Source organism: Falco rusticolus, chromosome 6, assembly GCF_015220075.1.
Source record: "Falco rusticolus isolate bFalRus1 chromosome 6, bFalRus1.pri, whole genome shotgun sequence".
NCBI lineage: Eukaryota > Metazoa > Chordata > Aves > Falconiformes > Falconidae > Falco > Falco rusticolus.
Window position 1 is genome coordinate 18,511,692 of NC_051192.1, and position 18,039 is coordinate 18,529,730.

Consider the following 18,039-nt stretch of genomic DNA (forward strand, 5'->3'; position numbering starts at 1 on the left):
TGAAAGCTACAGAGAGCCGAGGACATGAGATAACAGGTCTTTTACCAACATGACTACAAGCAAAGACCTTGCACAGTGTTATCACCAAACACAAACGTGCGTCTGGGCACAGAGACCCTTCCCAATCCAGACGGGATGTACCAGAGAAGGGACACACCAGCAGCTTGTGAAGGCAGCAGCAGCCTGCTCAGTGCAAGAACAAGGGGGCAAGAAATGGAAGTAGCAGGTGGCAAGTCTAAAAAAGCAAACAAGAGACAGTGGTTTTTTTCACACACAAGCCAGCAAAGCAGTTTAGCTCCTTGCCACAGGATGTTGTGCACATCAAACATCTGCGTGAGCTCAAGGAAAGACTGGCTGTGTCATAGAGCAGACACCCGTGACGGTTACTAGTAAGATGAATGTCATCTCTGGCTAGGAAAGTCCTGGAGATGTTGAAAGATCAGAGGCTGGAGAGGTGGAAGAGTGTCATACAGGGTCTGCCCAGTTCTGACATCCTTCTGGAGGCACCACTTTTAGAAACAGGGTGCAGATCCATCAGTGCTATTCTTACATTCTCACTTAAGAGCAGAGGAAACTGTACTTCGGAGAAGATCTGAGTGATGGTGGACCACCAACCGCACGTGACTCCACAGTGCAGCCTCCTTTGGCAACAGTGCTGCGATGTCCATGTGCGTGAAAAACTCCTGAACATGGGAGCTCAACCCACTACTTCCAACACAACCGAACTGAGGGAGATCCTACAGCCTCTCCTGCAGGTGACCACACCAGATACTATTAACAACCTCTCCTTTTCCAGAGATGGTAAAACCTGCAGGCAGCCCCCGAGTTACTCCCTGACTGCAACACACTTGCTCAAGTAGTGGGGTGATGCCATCCCAGGGTCGTCAGATGACTTGAGCCCACACTAGCAGAAGAAGTTGGGTTTGAGAGACAGACAGAAACATGTGCCTCATTTAGAGTACCAAAGATCTTCCAGAGGTTGTTCCCTGGCAGAATTGCTCCATCCTCCAAGCTCTCCCATGTCCCACACGCTTCCTTGTCCTTAACCATAGGAAGCCTTTGCTAAGCTTTCCCAGGCCATTGCTACACAGCCTGTCTGCAGACCTCTACTCAGAGTCTATAAATCACAGTAAGGAGCTAAAGGACCTGGATCTTGGCTTTTCTTTCCAAAATACAATACCTTGAGGCACTAATAAAAGACACTTTACAAGCGCTATTATGCACAAGCTTTCAGTTGAAGATATAAAGAGATCTGAAGGACAGATAAAAGAAGTAAGTACCCATAGATTACATATATCAACAGCCCAGGATATTTCCCCCTTTCATCAGAAAGCCTTTTAACTACTAGGAATATGCACTTAGAAATTCCCAACATTAAAAACTCCAAGCCCTCTCAATAAAGCTTGCACTGACTGGTGTCCTTTGCTCTTCCCAAATCCTGTATTCAGCATTTCTTGCTCAAACTATTGACAATTTTCAGTGAATGGTCTGAAGTGATTTGCTTGAGGTGTATCCGTGGTTTTCCTCTCCAACAAAGCATCAAAGTTGGGTTGTTCCCTGCAACCCAGCCAAGCACAAAGAAGAAATATCCCATACAAGTCGATGGATTGGACCCTGGTTTTAAACAGTTGAAGCTGAGGGCAAGGAATGAGTTATCCACAATCTTGTTAAGCACATCCTCTGAAGCTGCTTTGAGCAAGGTCCAGACCTGATGACCTGCTGACACCCTTTCCACCTAAACTATCCTGCAGTAGCTATAGCGGATTCAGCATATCAAAAGTTCTCTTTATCCCATGGAAAATGTGTTCAAACACACACAAGACAGCCTGGTGTGTTGCTGAAGCCATCAGCCTTTCGAGCCGTACGTCTGCTTTGAAATTCTACTCATCAGCTGAGAGTATAAGGAAGCTAAGACCCAGCATGGTGGTTAGGCTCAAGATCAACTGCCAATACATTTTTGAGCAAATCTATCCACTAAACCGTTTCAGACATTCCAGTGACCAGAAGAAACAGCCTCCTGTCATCCTTCATCTGGGCTAGACCTCACCCAAAACCTTTCACCTTTAGCTTACTAGCACATTTTCCAGTCCCTCGAAGTCATGTGCTTTCTACTGCATCTTCACCCACGGACCCACAGGGCATAAACGCTTTGCACGTGAGTTCTCACACAGCCCTGCAAGATGTCCCAAGCCACCACGGCCCCTCGGAAGCAGCCACCATTTAGTGAAACATACATCTTTCATTACCTCCCCTGTTACATTTTACTTGAGGCTATCAATATTTTATCCGTAACGGCTGAATATTAAAATGCATGAACAAGGGTCCGTGGAGGCAGGATGAGAAACAGCAGAGCCCTCTGCACTTGATGAGTGGGCTCCAGACCTGTAACATGGAGACAACCCGGCTCCAGGTTTGTCCAGCTGTGGCTCATGCTGTGACCAGAGCATCCTCTCCTGCCTTTCCACTGCAACAGCTTGTTCCACGTAGCCTCCGTAATCAAAGCTAATAAATTATAATAAAAAGCAAGTGGAAAGAAGTTTGGAGGGATTTCATGTTTATTGTATGTTGACAAAATCCATAATTTACTTGTTTCTCATTGCTTGCTATATATATACTTGCTATATATATACAATATATACTTGCTATATATTCAATGGGCACACTGCAAAGCAATAATAAAAATGAACAACCTCGTTACAGCAGGTTGCAGGGAATGTCCTGCAAGAATCTTTCTTCTCTGCCTGCTTACAAGTAACATGCAGCACCGAATACTTTTTTGCGACCCCTCCAAACTCCAAGACTGTTGGCCCAGTGTAAATGCTGCATTTTTGAAAGGGATATTTAATCTCCCTAGAGTAAGGACGTTCAGGCAGCAGTTTCAGGCAACACTACTTCTCACTACGTTCCACTCCCCCCCATGAAAGTAACTCTTTCAGGTTCCCTTTAAATTTGATTTTGCTTAAGAACCTACATACGTCTTATGGCATCTGGAAAGCTTGTTTTTCCTTCTTATCTACTTTTTCCTGTACTGCTGCCTGACTTACACCCAGTACCAAGTAAGTGTTGCGGGAGACACAGAGAGAAAAGCCGTTTTGCAAGAGAGCTCAATCTGTTTGCCAGTTAACTGTTGCAAATTAGAAGGTCAGAAAAACAATCCTTGTATTTGGAAAGAATAATTTTACACAACTAAGACTTTTTTTAAAAAAAAAAAAAAAAAGTAAACTTTGTTCCAGTAAAGCGACTTGTCTTATCTACCCAGGAGGAAGTTTAATGAACAGCTTTCTGTACTTCCAAGGTTTTGAACGTGTGCCAGGTTTCAGAGGGATCTCACTCGTCCTAGATGAAACTGCAGGGCTTTAACTGAAAAGCAGAAAGCATAAAATACATTTTTTACAAAATCTGAAGGAGAAATGGATCGGGTTTTTCATTTTGCAATCAGTAACAGACAACACTAATGCTAAAGTCACATCTGCAGATTGCTCCTGCTGGTACAGACCAAGAGCACTGAATCAACCTGCCGGTTCCCGAAGCCCAAGATACTCCTGTAGGACAGGAGGGGCACATCACAGAGCCCAAGCTAGAAGCCCTGCCAAACCTTTCCTAACCTGAGGCTAGGGCAGCTCCAGGTGGAAACACTTGGGCTTACACATTGAGCTTCATAGCCAGTGCTGCTGGGGCCATCCGGGGAGAGCAGAGGCAGAAGTAGCTCCAAGGCTGGGGCAAAGCAGCAGCAACAGCATTTTATGGACCACTGTTCAACTCTCCCTGTCTTGACAGACTATCCATCAGTCATCCTTGGGGATATCCGAAGGATTGAAGAGGTCAAGCTGAGTTTCATGGCCACATAATTTGGGTTTTGACCCACTGGAAGACAAGTAAGGAGGACAAGCCGAGATGGAGGGCTGTTGGGTGCCTAAATCCCAACTATCTCCACGTGGCACAAAGGAAGAGAAGAGTGAACAGAAAGGAGAAGCTGTATTTATGCACATAACAGCAAGTAGCAAAAAAAAACTTCTTTCAGCAGCAACCCACAACAATCTCATACGTCCATGAATGCTCAACCTGCCCCAGGTCTCCTACACCATAGCTGGTTCTTCTTCGTTCACCTGCCTCATCGCAGCATGAAGCCCAGATTCCCAATCTTGGAATTTCTGCAAATTGTTGTCATTTTGAACCAGCTCAAGATTTCACAAGTGCTGTGAAGCCGTAACAGCACTTTTCTGGCACAGGTCCCCAGCTGGACCACTCCAGGAGCCTTCAGGCAGTGGGAAGCACACAAGTCAGAATTCCTCCCTTGCCCCAACTTGACTATCACCAGCTCTGAGGAACACCAGGCCTGCTGCAGGATCCTGCAAAGAGAATAAACCTGAAAGCTCTTTAGCAGATGACACTTTCCAAGGGTGCTTCAGCCACCCCTGCTGCAGCACACACAAGCTGTACTCCTGTTCTGCACCCTGAAAGCAGAACTGTGCTTGAAGTGGAGAAACAAAAATCCCAAACCCAACTCTAAGTGTTTTTCTATCTACACACAACCCAGCACCCCAGGTGCCCACTCACTACATTTTGCCAAATTAACCTATAGCTTGCTCCTAGCCAAAGGAATCATTAGATTTAGGTCCAAAACCTCAAGTCACTAATGGCATTAACTGCACACTTTGTATTAGTTTTTAATAACTTCCTGATATAGATTAGATCCAACTTTATTCCTCCCTCACTGGCTGAATGTGAACTCTACAAACACCCTAATTTCTGGAACGGCATCCACATTCTCAGAATATTCAGTTTCTCTCATTAGGGCAAATTTGGTTTCAAGCCAAATGACATATAAATAATCATTTACACAGCTCAGTACTCCTGTGGTGCTCAGGTTCCTTTTCTTCCAAAGCTTCACAGTTAACTTAGAAAGTGTCTACTGTCACTTGCAAACTATTTTATCTGACTGATGCCAAAAAGTCATAACCATTTGCTTGCTTGATGTCAGGTCCTTGGAAAGACTGAAATTGCAGGATGTTTCCAAAGGACTATACTTGAAGTTATCTCTGAGTAATCCAGAAGAGATGACGTTGTGCAGAAGAGTAACTGGTTTGAAGAGCTACGCAAATGCTAATTCCTCAGGCTGGAAAGAAGATGCATCTTTGAAAGTGGAATTTAGGCTGTCACAGGTCGTCCCCTGTTCCAACAAAACCAGCTCCTACCACAATTTACAAATAAATCCTTAATTTGAGATCTCCTGCAAAGAACAATGTTGATCTTAAGAACATGAGACTGACTTTTAATTCTTTCCTACCTTTCTTTCTCTCTACTCAAAGCCAATGACCATGGTTAGATGATGACAAATGGGTTTGTATGGGCACCATCGTGAAACAGGCTGCTGTCCAAGTAAACCTGAAGTGAAGCACAAATACGCTGATGCACCAAACGATGCACAGACACTGTGGTGGCCTCAACCCTTCACGATCACTTGAACAGCTGTGCACTGGATTACAAGTATATGGTACAGTACTTTAAACTGTTTACTTTCTTACTATCCATCATTAAAGTGTGCTTAACAACAAGTACCAGCAGCCTGGGACAGATGTTCTTGCCTTTTTTTCTTCTGCAACAAGAAGTAATTTTAAAAAAATGAATGAAGAGGGATATCATAAATAAAATATATAAAGGATATTGTATAAAAAATTACAGAGTTAAAAAATTTTCCTTAATATATTAACACAGAGAAGGTGTACTAGAGTCCAACAGCAACAACTTTGCTATTAATTCGTATGTCTGGACTTCCAGCTCTTAATTACCCTTGTCTTACATTTTTAACCAAAGATGTTTTATTATCCTGGTGACAAAACAATGACAGGGGGAGGCATTAGACATTGCAAAATCCTAATTCTCTTTATTTCAGTGAATCTGGAATTTCAATGACATCAGAACTTAAATATTGTTTCATGAGGGCCTGGTTATGCTGAGTCAAGCTTGGGAATAAGTGTAAACTCAAGATGCAAAGCACTCTGCACCAGCATGGGTACACATCTCTAATACAAATTGGTGTCCTCAGCCCTGTGATTTCAGATTTGTATCTCATCATCTTTACTGAATCCAAACTGTGGCAAAGCTCGCTATATCCAGAAGCAATTCAGAAGTTTCTGAGAAGCTGACTCAATAGGTTTCTTTAAAAGTAAAGCCAACGAAATAATTTTAGGATGTTCTCTGATGCTTAAGTGTCATGTCTTAAGGATTAACTATATTGGGACTATGAAGGGTAATAAAGAAATGAAGACAACTTCCTGCAACAACTGCCACTTCAAGATTTGACAACTGCTCTCCTCTTGCTGCCCTCGTTACTCACATAATTGTACGTGAGATTTTCATTCAACGCAGATAGCTCAGCTAAACAAGACTGGATATGAACACAGAAGAACTGTGTTTACTGTAATCCCTGGCTGACAATTAAATAACACAAAGCATATTAATACTAAGAAAACAATTATACTGGAGTTATAACTCCATTTATTATGGAATAGCATAAATCTATATATGCATAATATAAGAATATGTAGCTATAGCTACAGGAAGAAAATTCAGTATTAAAAAGATAATTTTGAGGACTAATGAGTGAAAAAAACCTCTAAACTTTCATCACTGCTCTGCTACTGCACACTAAAATACAATGCTGTTCAAATGGTTTAAATGCATGTTTATCTATTTTCATTATTTCAGTATGGTACTCCAAAAAAAATAACTGACATCAAAAAACAGATTACTTAAAGTGGTAAGAACATTTCTGGAAGGTTTCATCAATGTCAGGACCAAGGATGGGAAATGGCTTATGTCTCTTCTTGTTCCACCTGAGGGGGGAAAGGGAAGTGTGGGGGGAGGGAAATTTCACACCCAAAAGCATCGGACATGCAAGCTGCCACTGCAGCTGGCAATGCACAGGTACCACCACAGCTGAGGACCATTAGAGGCAGCTGGGAATATATAGTCGAAGCTTTTAAGACGACATGCTTATCAGCCTGAATGCTTAACCAATGCTTTAGAAATAAAGGATTACTGGGAGTAGAGGGCCTGTGTTTATACAGAAGAGCTGTAGTGAACTTAAAAGCTTTACAGCTCTTTGTCATGTATTTATGCTTATATTAAAAAAAATCCAAAATGCCATGATCTTATATATATTTATAACTTCAGCTGTTTGAATGCTTTGTCTGACTTGATTCCCAATGGAAGCTGAAAATCGACAGCCCCCCCCCCCCCCACCTTCATGTATTATTTTTACTGACAACACTGCAGAAGGTGAGTAAGGGGATGCTGAAGGTGGACATCCCACCCCTGCCACTCCTGCAAACAACTGTGATGGCCACACGAGCAGTTCAGGACTGAGACAGCAAGGACAACTGCTTTATCTTCTCAGCTCCTAGCACCTGCTGCCAGACCAGATTCAATCACCATCATTTTGCAAGGCAACTCGAACAGATAAGGGTTAACCGCAGCTTTTCCCTTTCTCCACTGCAGCCTCAAATAGCTCCTGAAGTCGCCTACTACCCAGCTACACTCCTCTAAGCCTATTTTCCAGTAATTTTAGAGAAAAGGGATTCCAGCTGCACATGCAGACTTGCAAAGTGTCAGTGCTAATATATGTCCTCCCACCCTTCTGCTCTTGCATCTATCATGTCCTACCAATGCTCCAGAGCCACCTCAAAAATACAGCATCACGCTTGTTTTCTGTGCGATTGGCCATCCAAAGAGGGCATGGGCAGGGACGGAAAAACACTTTTCAGAAGCAGATGAGTGCAGCCACGCAAGCTGAATATAACATTTAAAAAAACAAGGGGGGGAACTGTTTATAAACTGCTTAAAGTCAATCCATCGAGATGTATTTTCTGCAAAACTTATCTCTTGCAAAACTTCAGATCCCACAGGCAAACCAACCCGTTAACGTTCCTGTTTCTCCCATCCATCATCCAGAGACCAAGCTCCCTGCTGCTCTGATCCTTCCAGGGGAACCAGCTCCAGCAACTGAGGATTTGGCTGAGAATTTCCACCTGTGGCTAGTGGCAATGCAAACAAGCCATTTTCTGTGAAGCTCCTCAAACCAGTCCCAAACCACTGCCTTTCCTTTTCGGAATTAAGAGCAGATGGTAAACAAATCAAAGGACAGTTATCTAAACAGTTGCTGAGATTCAACATCTCTCTTCATTAGCCAGCTGAAATACATTGTTTTCACATTCCTACTCCCAACTCCGATCTGTTTATTGGTTTGCAATAGTGGGGAATTTCCTCCTCCTTTTCCAATAGCAACTTGGTAACCACAGTGCATTTGGCAATTTCTTAAGACAATATTCCTTTGAATCGTTAACCAAAAGGGGCTGGAAATGAGAAACAGCTACACTGGAGGTGGTACAAAGATGCACTCCACTGTAGAAACTTCAGCGACGATCAGATCTCCTGAACTAACTCCTCAGTGTCTCCATTTGAGGGGAGAATTTGAAATACCCTTTTCTGACAAACAAGCTAGCAGCAAAGCGAAGGATTCAGAAGTGTCACCTCCAATATCCGTTCAAAACCTGTACAACACGCCGCCCTCCAAATCGCTTTGCTCTACCGCAGAGCAGCACATCTTGTGGGTAAAGCCACCTGAAAGAAAGCAGGGGCTGTAGACACTTCAGGTGGGCATGTACACAGCGCCCAAAATATGAGGACAGTGAGGCTGAGCTCTGTCCATCCCAGATGGATGCTCCTCTGCCCCATCCCACAGCGCTGGACCCTCCTGGCAGATGCCATACCTACACCGCAGGATCACCAGGCCTTGGCTGCCGGGGTCTTCTTCGCTGCAGACCCATGTCCCAAAGCAGAGGGGATCACCATAGTGAGAACCAAGGCACGTTTGGGCAGAAGACACCAGGGTGGAGAAGGAGCACCCTGAGGTCTCCAGTAGTCCACAGGTCCTGAATTTCGCCCAGTAATTCCTCCATTCAGCCCACAAATTATGATCATCTCCAATTATACTTCATTCAGGTAACTAGAAAGGGAACGTATAGGAAAACGTGGATCTCAGCTAAAGCAGCCACCATAATGAATCCCCAGATTGCTCCAGTGATGTTTACACTCTAACACAAGAGCACTCCAGCTGCAATTTGCTGTATAGAAACACAACCAGAAAGGAGAGAACATTGCAAATCCAGCAAAAATCCACCCATCCCTTCACTATACACAGTACCAAAACCACCTCCTAACCCATTAATTAGCACGACCTCCCCATTTCAACCTCACCCTGAGCTCTACAAGGCAGTTTGTTGCCCGTGTGCTCCCCTTCCTGCCATGTGTGCGCTGGGAAAGGCACCCCATCCTCAGCCAAGCCACCAGGCGGTTATCACTAACAGCAGCAGCAAAACAGTGAGAGGGCGAACGCGTGCATAAAGCAGAAAGGAGGAGGAAAATCTGGAAAACCTCCCCCTGCTTCAGTTTCTACAGGTGTAAAATGGGAATTATCGGTGCAGTTGCCTTTTGTTAGTGCTACAGGCTTTGCCTACTGCACCTTGTAAAGCATCTGCGTCTCCTGCACAAGCATTTTTGAAAGTGTCACAGATCTGGAAAAGGAAATTACATGAATCCAAACAGATGGTTAATCAAAAGGTTAGCTTCTGGTTCTGCCGCCAGAGGAAATAGATCTTTTCTTTAGCAAAAATAAATCATATAAATAACATAAACACGAGTCATTTAAGTCAACATAATAATTTAGGTCAATCTGGACTTAACACCTTCAGCATCACCCTGCTAATCTCAGCATTCCTGACTTTCAGTAGTTGAGCTTTAAAAATCATTTCAGTCATTATAGGTCTACAGGGTCTTGCGTTGCGTCTGCAGCCACCTCCCAGGGTGATGCAGGCAAGCGGCTGAGCAGCACGGATTCTGGTCACATTCCCAAAATGCAAACGGGTACGAAGAACGGCATCTGTGTTTCATTTCAGTGGGAAGATTCTCATTTATCAGCAGCCAAATTTGCTGGACTATCACATAAACCCAAGTGTGGGCTGAAGGAGCATTTGGGAGTTTGTTTTCTTGGTGGTTTTTCTTCCCCAACACAGAAAATTGGAAGACGTAGCACCGAAGCCTCAACACGTGCCAGTACAGCACTGTTAAGCACTGGACTGCAGCAAGAGACGGTGTTAAAATGAGCTCTTTGGAGATGAGTTTTATATATAAAATTTCCATGGTTACCTTCATGCAAGTTACCATGGATTAGGTGGGACTAAGTACTTACTTTTCCAAAGCCATTTATAAGCATTTAAGAGATATTTTTTTCCATTCTTGCCTCAAAGTATTTCATACCATTAGCCACTGTTTTTCTGATCATATACATTATGTATTAAGCCTTAACCAAAACTTAATTTTATACTTGTACAGTTTACAGGAACCGCATTAGAGAGAGGTATGATAAGAAGATATATGTTTGTATAAATGTCAAGCTAATCTTGACAGCTAGAAAAGTCCTACTGTGAAATGAAGGTTACAAGAAAGTATTTTATCATTCTACCAGATGAAACAGCTGTTGCACCAAATTTTTCCAGGTGTTAGAAGAGAAGTTAGGGGCCATACTCACATTGATAACCGTGACTAACACCTACACAACTGTGTTTAAACAATTATATTAATGATTCTTGTTGTGACTAAAGGAGTTCAAGCTAAAGTGGTGGTGTTTCCTGTCCAAACAATAAAATCTGTAAGATTATCTAAAATTAGAGCTTTTTCTGCTCAGCATCACTTACAGAAAAACTCTATCTGGACAGAATTTGATTTGTACTTTTAATGAAATATTCGAGGCTGTAGGATGTTACTTCAGGGAGGTCACCTACAATAATCGATGGCAGCAAGTCTAGGAGCTGCAGATCTATGTGAACATCACAGTCTACACCCAGCTCAGCCACCTGGCTGGCTGAGCACCAAACACACAACCTACCTACCCCAGCATTTTCTTCACCTGAAAATTGTGAGAAATAAGACTATTATAAGCATCTCTTCAGATTTATTTTAAATGATACACCTAAAAAGATAAGTACTATTTCACACAGGATGCCAACACATGACAGAAGATCCCAGCTGGAAAGCCAACTGGTCCCTCAGAAAAAGACATTCAGTTCAGCAAAATGGGTCCTGTCTTTCATGACCTACACTGCCTGAATATGACAAAATGACAACGAGATTTACATAAAGTATTTTATTTCTGTCCAACAGCCAGCCTTGCTTTGCATCACACACCCAGATGACCCAAATCTTAACAGCCTCCATTCTACTGCCCCTCAAATACCCGCACGCTGTCCTTTCTTTCTTGGGCATTAAAATATCCCCACAAATGTAAGGCAGAGCAGACAAATAATTCATTTAAAAGGTCTCAGTACCATCTGACTGGGACTACGGGTGTGTTATAATGGAATTAAGATACAGAAAATGAGTTACACACCCCTGTTATTTGCAGTCCTACTTATCTTCCTCAAACTGCCCAGGCATCCTTATCCCCAGTTTCAAGAGAATCGTTTCTTAAAAATGAAAGGAAAGCAATTTTCTAAGGCATCCCACCTGGCAGGAGGTTGGATGCCAGGCGTGCTGGCAGCGTGGATTTGGCTCACCAGACCAACATTGCCCCCAGTGCTGGTCAAAGCCAGGCTGCCCTTTGCCTCCTGCAACAAAAATGATGAGGTAGTTTTTCACATCAGATTTCCATCAGCTTCATGTGGCACTGTAACAAGCCCACAGCGCAGGGGCAGCCAGATGTGCCCCACAGCTGTCGCTGGGGAGTGATGCTCAAGCCCTGGGAGGAGATCTGGTTGGGAACGCATGACTTTCTGCTGGATCAGCCAGTCCATTCATCCCCATCCTCCCTTCAGATCTGCTATTTGAGCTCTGCCATTGCCAGGCATGTCGCCAAGAAACAGTAAAGACAATTTAATTTCTGGAGGAGCAGTAGGAAAATTGCAGATCTGGGATATTATGATAAAGACATCAGCTCTGTGACTTGTGCCACAGAATCCAAGGGTATGATATGAAGATACCTGTCACTAAATGGTTTCTTTACACGGTGTTACAACTCGCTCAAGCGAAACTTCAACAGATTGCCAGGACCTGGTAGAGTCGAGGGTTTCAACTCCTGAACCATTCCCTTAAGTTAAAACAGCTTTCCACGAAGTTTTACAAAGTGTCTTTCTTTTTATTTGGACATTGTAAAATGTAATTTCTCTTACCTCAGTAGGCTTTGAGAAGGAGGTACAGATATAATAGTGATTTTTAAAAATACTCCACTGAACAGTAGTATATGCATATTAAAAGGAACCATTTTATTCCCAAAGACAAGACGCTGCAAAGCAATAATGTATGTAAAATACACTTCAAAAAGGATGATTTTTTTTCAGATCAATCTTAAACAAAAGTGAGATACAAACCATACAGGAATCTAAAAATATCTGGCCAGAGAAAACACCGAGCAGTGAAACAGCCTGAGATTATTTGTTAAAGGGATTTATTCCCCCTTTTTTTCCTTTCTTTAGAGGTTCCCAAGTGCTGCTTAGGGTGGGCCAGGTAGCAGAACCTAAACCACCAAGAAGATCCAGACCATTGGCACCACAAGGTGCTGAATGAGCGTCCTCATGCTACCTCCAGGTGGGTTTTTGTTCAGCTTCTCAAAGCCAGCCTCAGCATTATTGATGGGTAAGACAATCCAAATATTATCTGTGCAAATCTGCACCTGCACAGGGACACTGTGTTTTAAAAGAAATGGCTTTTAAGCACGTTAACAAGTTGCTGAAATTCTTCATCTCGGGAGCAGCCCATCTACAAACGTTTTGTGTTTTCAATCACGTTAGAGCAAATTAACTCCCCAGTGTTTGAAGTCTGAAGTGAACTCGCTCCGTGGTAATTACCTCCTGTTCTTGTACAAGTAGCTGCTTGTGCCAGCCCAGCTCGCTCTTGCTTCCAGAGGCGATGTTCCAGAGTGCTGCCGTAGTGCCGTGGCTGTTTACATTTCTGAAGACAAGTCTAAAGAACTGTGTTTCCTCCCCTGCTTTAGAAAACTCTCTCCAGAAGAGCTTGTTTAGCAGAACACCATGGAAGCTTTTGGGGGGAAAAAAAAACCAACAAAAAAACCAAAACCAAAACAAAACAAAAAAAACCTTTGAAAAACACCATTTCAAAACTGCTTTTTAGAGCAAACTCTATAAAATTATCTTGCATACGTGCTTTTCCTACTCGGTTAAGCCAGACCGAAAGCGAAGAATTCCCCAGTGATTCAGCACATCATTTGAAAACGTGATGCTTTTATTAAGCCCGAACAAAGACAGGTCTCTCAGGGAGGCACTTGACTTCCGAGCACCTGGAGACATTCAGCACTTTGCCGAGCACTCGGGGTGGGTCCACGCACAATATCCACACGGGCAGCAAAGCTTTGCTGCTGAAGGTACAAGCCCACAGGTAGCGAGCTTGTATTAGCAGCACCTCCAGCAAAAGGATTTTTTGGCTTAATTTGGTTCTCCTAGAAGGTTTCAGGCCACTATCAGCAAGTTAGTCCAGGATTCAGACATATAAAAAGATGCAAAGCACTGGAAAAAATACATTGCACGTTGCTCCCTTTTCCATCCCTCAGTTATCCACCTCTCTCCCCTCAATACACACCCTCATCTTCTGAAATTTTCACTAGGTCTACCTGTTAAAAAGTCTCACTCCCTTAAACAAACAAGTCTCCGAGGCCACCACCTGATGGGTGTTTTTATATTTTAGGGTGGTCTTTGCACTTTGCAAAGTAACCAACATCACCGTATGGCTTAGCAGCAGCAGTTGGCCTTTCTGTTCCCTTCAGCTCGCATCAGAAGATCCCAAAATGCACAGAAATTAGCAAAAAAGTCCTCCACAAACTTGGTGATGAAGTCCTGGCACCTAGGAGAGATCTTCATGGTCCTAATCAGGTCTTGTTCTCCAAGCACTCGTCACTCCCCTCTTAAGTTTTATTTCACAGACCTTACGGATGCACAATATAAAGGGTAAAAAAAATGGAGAATGAACCAGAGATCAAAGACTGCCCTGGCAGACAGAAATTAAGACTTAATATGCCTTGAGAGTGCTCTTGTATTAAAAAGTATTTTTTTATACAAATATAAAAAAGCATATTTTTTAATACAAAAAGAAGCTGATCAAATGTTGATAAGCATTAATATGCTTACAAATGTCTGCTCACAGGAAGAAAAAAGTATTCTCTAAGAGGATTTGGCTATATATAAAATGTACTCATTTCCTAAAATGAGCAAATTAAAGGAAAATATTTTTTATTTGTTTCTATATAGGAATGTGATCTCCAAGCTGACTGTGCCATCTCTGGAAAGCTATCCAAGTGGAAAGGCAAAGCTGGGGAAGTAAGCAAAATTCATCCCAGAGAAACCCCACTGTAACGGACCAGACATATTTTCTCCCATAAGAGTGGAGCTACATGGAGATCATCAGTAAGAATCCAAATTGAAAAGCAACTGGAGGGTGGGCCAGGCAAACTACATCAAAATCCAGAAGCTAAGTTCTGTCAAATAAATACTATTTACTAAAAATTAGGATTGAGATCTTGTCCATCTGGCAAATGTCCGAGACATTTAAAGCTCTCTTGGCCCTGCAAGAGCAGGACTTTATCCTCTAAGGAAAAGAGATGGGAAACGGCTCACAAATCTCTTCTGTGCTGATTTTAGTCCCTATGGATGTGATTTGAGAAACAGCAGTTTCTTCTCTTTATTCCCACCACAGGAAAGAAGAGATTGGGAGATGATGTTATCTTTTCCAGTTTGCCAAATTAGAAGGCTAAACTTTTAACATTTAAAAAACATAATCTGGCTTCGCCTTTATGTGCTTGGGATTTGGAAAGGGATATACACAAATTCGATTTCCCAAAAACTATGCAGCTGCATCAGGCAAACCGGGATAAGAGAAGTACATATGGGATAAGGGATGTATGGGATAAAGGACACATGACCTGGTAGTAATGCAAAACCTGCAAATGGTGGACCCAATACAAATGCCTGTAACTTGTCAACTCTCCTGACGGAGGTGACTGTGGCCAAGAACTTTAGTCAACGGATGAAATAAAGAACATTTGCCCCAGGCTCAAATGGATATTCCATTAATTATGTGAGAATTAAGCTAAGATTAAGCAAAGATAGAAACCTCTCTTACGGGAGCAGAGGTCAAGAACTAAGAATTTGTTTAATTTCATGGATAAAAACAAACTGACATCAATAAGAAACAACGTCTTAACAAATGCTCTCTTAAACACAGGCCTGAGATTTTGTAATGCTAATATTTGTGTATAGACTGGAACCACTGAAGCAACCCCACTAATGCTTCCCAGTTTACGAACCTGCTCCACAGAGAGGGGTAATTTGGGACTCAATTTGGGTAATAACATTTATAGTTTACTGGAAAGTGCTGACCCCCCACCAGAGTAAAGTATGTTTCCAGCAGCACTTGGGGATTCTGCAGGCAGGGTGAGATGAAGAGTTAAGACCTGACCTGACCATTTTGCTGGACCAGCAGATCTGAAGCTAAGCCCACGGACATGTTTCTGTGTCACCACTGGAGAGTGAGGAACATGTGGGAGCACCCACCGCCTGCCCAGGATCATGCAGCGATGATCGTCTCAACCTTGCCCTGCTTGACAAGCAAAGAACCTACCCAAGATGAAAGCTGTGCCTCACCATGCCCTTTGTAGCCATAGGACAAGCAGGAATGCTTTTGAACTGGAAGAGGGGAGATGGAGATGAGAGATGAGGAAGAAATTCTTCCCTGGGAGGGCGGCGAGGCGCTGGCCCAGGCTGCCCAGAGCAGCTGTGGGTGCCCCATCCCTGGCAGGGCTCAAGGCCAGGCTGGATGGGGCTGGGGGCAGCCTGGGCTGGGGGGAGGGGTCCCTGCCCATGGCAGGGGATGGGACTGGGTGGTCTTTAAGGTCCCTTCCCACCCAAACCATTCTGTGGTCCTATGATTCTGTGATTCTTCAGTTCCTCTTGGTGTACTGCATTCTCCTTAGCTGTGGGGTGCTCAGGGCTCAGATAACTTTAATTCAGCCAATTAATTTTCCATTTAGCGTGCAATTTTCAGTGACCATTCATTCAGCTTCTTGCCCTTAATTGTTTGGCTTAATTCATTTAGCAAGGTTGGCTCTTCTCTATGCTAAATGCAAGACCACAGCGTTCTGAGCAAGCCTCGGGCCAAGACCTCCACAGCCCTGGTTAGCTCACAGCCCAGGCAGCAAACACCAGGAGCTGACTTCTAAGCACAAGAAGTGCTGCTGGAGGCTGTTGCCCTGCTCAACATTTTTATTTTTTCCCAAAAGGTGCTACTATCCCACAAAGCTGGTGAAACAGGCATCTCCCTCCCCGTTCACATAAAGCATCTGCATGTGTCATCTTAATTCTGTGCAAGAGATGAAGCAAAACATGCTAAAAACTTAGAATTGATATATTATTAATATATAAATATATAAATTATATAAAAATATACCCCAAATATATTAAGGATGTTCCTTCAAGGAGATCTGGCTGACCTCTCAGCTATTCTCATGCTGTGGTTCCAGCTGCAGGACGGCCACAAAAGTAAGTGGATGACTAAATGTCATGACCTTGCAAACAGTGGCCTCCAGCTTTCTAATCTTAAGTCTTCCGAACCTGCGAGAACATCTAAACTGACCCCTAGAAAAGGGAATCCCAAGCTGTTTGCAACACATTATTTGTTCTAGAACTTGTGATTTTTTTTCTCTGTTCAAACAAGCGCAGGTATGAATCCCTGTTGTCCTAGCTTCTGAGCACAAGAAACAGGTTATGAATCTTCTAAACATAAAATAAGGGTTCCAATGGAGGAACTCGGCCTGACCTTGACCCTTCCCTACCTGACAAGTGCTTCCATTTCCCTGATTAGTCCCTAAACAGATCTATTGAAGAGCTGAGGAACAACTCCATCTGAAAGCTGGGTAAGGGAAAAGAAGGACTAGATGCAAACGTATAGATTACTATAAGGAAATGACATTTTTGAAAAATGTTACGCTTCTAATAGTTCTGGCACAAAGCAAGGAATTACATCATTTATTCAGAACCTGGGAATTCTGGACTCCTAAATGCCTGGGATCTCCACTCCTAACAGGTCCTCTCCTTAAAAATCCACAGGAGATGCTGAAAATTCTCTGTCCCTTCATGATTTCTTACTGAAAGTGCCGCCTTCTCCTTTGAAAAAGCGGGTAAAGAAAATCAACAAAGCTTACTTGTTACCATTTCTTGGAAGGAAAGGGCTCACAGCCTATTCAGCCTCTCTTCCTCCTCCTCCTCCTCCTCCTCCAAATAAAACAGCAAGCCCCATACCTTAAGCAAGCGCCCGTTTCCATGACAAGCTTGGCACTCGTGCTGGAGCCTTTAAAGTCAGAAGGACAAGAAGCCAAGCAGCACGCTGCTCCGAAAGCTAGCCGAGCTAGAACCAGTTCTCTAGGACAAATACGCTATGTAAACACTAATAACATAATCTACTTAAAAGCACTATTACCAATGATACAGAACCACTGTGAATTTTCTAACACAAAGATAAATGCTAGGACAAATATTTGTTTAGTGCTAAGCAGAAAGACCTGAGCAGAAACGATTCTGGCCTAGAGCAGCTCCCAATGAACCAGAGCTGCCCGAGCACCGCGGATGCTGCAGCAGGGCTTTACAGCCACTGCAAGAAGAGGGGGTGTTTTTTTTAATTTTATAAAGCAGTATTAATATTTTATGATGGCATTCTTCTGCATTCCAAACATATAAATAACTCCAGATTGCTGAATGCTTCAACAGCCAAGAATATATCCTCTTTACCCTTTTCTGCCTTTTTCTCTTGCGGGGGGGGAGGGGGGGAAGTATACTAAGTATAATGAAAATGCAACCTGACATCATGAGCAATTCTAGGCTTGTTCAAAGACTTTGTATCTCTGAAAGAATATGAAATCAACCTAGCCGGTCTGTTTAAGAGGGATGTGTAATAATGCAGATATAATGAAACTGTAAAAACTGA

At 43.1% G+C, this 18,039-nt stretch overlaps 1 protein-coding gene across 9 annotated transcripts in view; it reads right to left on the bottom strand.

Moving 5' to 3' along the window:
- Positions 1 to 18,039, bottom strand: part of NCOA1 (nuclear receptor coactivator 1) — a 179,630-nt gene that overhangs the window by 130,240 nt on the left and 31,351 nt on the right. Inside the window, exon 1 of one of the 9 annotated variants that reach the window (XM_037390787.1) lies at positions 12,900 to 13,059. The exons of the other annotated variants lie outside the window; for them this stretch is intronic. The gene's annotated coding sequence lies outside the window, so the exon portion shown is untranslated. Of the gene's footprint in view, positions 1 to 12,899; positions 13,060 to 18,039 lie in introns of those variants that run through there. 9 annotated transcript variants of the gene reach the window in all.